The following is a 2,500-nucleotide window of genomic DNA, read 5'->3' on the forward strand; positions in this document are numbered from 1 at the left end:
AGACTGGAACAGCTGACTACCAACACCTCGCATTCTCTTCAGAATCATCGTTTTAGCGTCCAACCACGATCGCTCAATTGATATCTCTTTTAGGCCGAGGGAAAAACTTATTCAGGAGCTCCATTTGCTTCCTTTTATATGGACAGGTCACGTTTTTGATGGATTTGGGCAGTTCACATGTTCGATGGTTAGGTGCGGACAAGGCCAATATCGAGCTGCGGGGCTCTGGGACGCTGGTCACGCGGTAGACCTCACCCTCCACCTGGGTAGGTGACATATGGCGGTAGACCTCACGCTATAGTAGCACCCACTGATCCTTGCCCGATAAATTTACCCTTGTGACCTTCAAGATTTCACACTCACCATATTGTCAGAATATTATTACGACAATAGGATAAAACTGGCAAATAACCTGGGATTATAATTAAAAAAAAAAAACAAAAAAACTTTGGTTCCAAATATCATAATAGAAATGAAACCTTACCTTATGAAATATATATGTTCGACAAGAATAACAGAGAGAGAGAGAGAGAGAGAGAGAGAGAGAGAGAGAGAGAGAGAGAGAGAGAGACTAGATTTAACTTCTGGTTAATCGTAACCACCTCTGGATAATCCTGTGAGATTAGTAAAAAATGAAGGACATCTGTCATAAAGCGGCTACGCTTTATCGGTTTCACTCAGTTTGGGTGGATCATGTCTAAGTACTGTGTTCTTTTTTCCTTAATTTGGTTGAATTATTTTGACACGAGTACGCTATACAGTGGGTCAGAAGTTACTACTTCTGTCCATTGGGGACATCAACAGACTCAACAATGAGAATACATATCCGAATACATCATATTCATACAGGAGGGGATCCAACAGCTGTCAATTTTTTGATAATTTCGGAAAAGTCGGATTTTAGATAATAGGATAACACCGTATTAACGGAAAACACACTAGGTCTTAGATTTAAATTTCTACCTTTGCTTGGCACAGGAGATTAAAAAGGATTCAACAAATTTCCATTGGGTAGAGTCATTTACTTGGATTATTTCATTCGTCTCTGACCATCCAATTCAACATACCAATACCAATCATTTTGGGGAAGACCACACTGGAGGAATTAATCTAAATTAAAAAAAAAATCCATATATATGTTGAATAAAAGAGGGGACAAAGTATTACCCATGGCCATACCGATAACTTGTACATAGTAATCTGCATCAAAACTAAATTTACACTTTCAAATGCACAGACAAATGAGTCTAATAAAAATATTGTTGGTAAAAGTAAATCATAAGCATCTAAGATACTCAACAGGAAATCCAAAAAGTCATCAACTGGCATCGAGTCACAGAATTGGATGTGAATGAATATACCCAAAATATCATTGAATTCTTTTTAATTTCCTATACCCAAGGTATGAATTTTATTCTAAGCCCTGGTCTGTTTCCGTTAATCCGGTGTTAGACTATTATCTAAAATCTACCTTTTCCGGAATTATTAAAAAATGCAAAACTGTTGAATCCCTTTCTCCTGCATAAATACGATGTGTTTGTATATGTATTCCATTGTTTAGTCAGTTGATGTCCCTAATGGATGAAATTACTAGCTCTGATCAAGTCTTTTAATTTTTCCATCCTTGGCTATAATATATATAATATATATATATATATATATATATATATATATATATATATATATTTATATATATACATACTGTATATATAAAAACATATATATATATACATATATATATATATATATATATATATATATATATATATATATATATATATATATATATATCTATATATATGTATATATATATATATATATATATATATATATATATATATATATATATATATATATATATACATTTATATATATATATATATATATATATATATATATATATATAAATATATATATATATATATATATATATATATATATATATATATATAAATGTATATATATATATATATATATATATTATCATTATTATTATTATTATTATTATTATCATTACTAGCCAAGCGACAACCATAGTTGGAAAAGCAAGATGCTATAAGCCCAAGGGCTCCAATAGGGAAAAATAGGTCAGTGATGAAAGGAAATAAGGAAATAAATAGATGATGAGAATAAATTAACAGCAAATCATTCTAAAAAAATTAACAACGTCAAAACAGATGTATCCAATATAAACTATTAACAACGTCAAAAAGAGATATGTCATATATAAACTACAAAAAGACTCATGTCAGCCTGGTCAACACGAAAACATTTGCTCCAACTTTGAACTTTTGAAGTTCTACTGATTCAACTACCCGATTAAGAAGATCATTCCACAACTTGGTAACAGCTGGAATAAAATTTCTAGAGTTCTGTGTAGTATTGAGCCTCATGATGGAAAAGGCCTGGCTATCAGAATTAACTGCCTGCCTAGTATTACAAACAGGATAGAATTGTCCTGGGAGATCTGAATGTAAAGGATGGTCAGAGTTATGAAAAA

This window comes from Palaemon carinicauda, chromosome 13 (genome assembly GCF_036898095.1).
Source record: "Palaemon carinicauda isolate YSFRI2023 chromosome 13, ASM3689809v2, whole genome shotgun sequence".
Taxonomy (NCBI): Eukaryota; Metazoa; Arthropoda; class Malacostraca; order Decapoda; family Palaemonidae; genus Palaemon; species Palaemon carinicauda.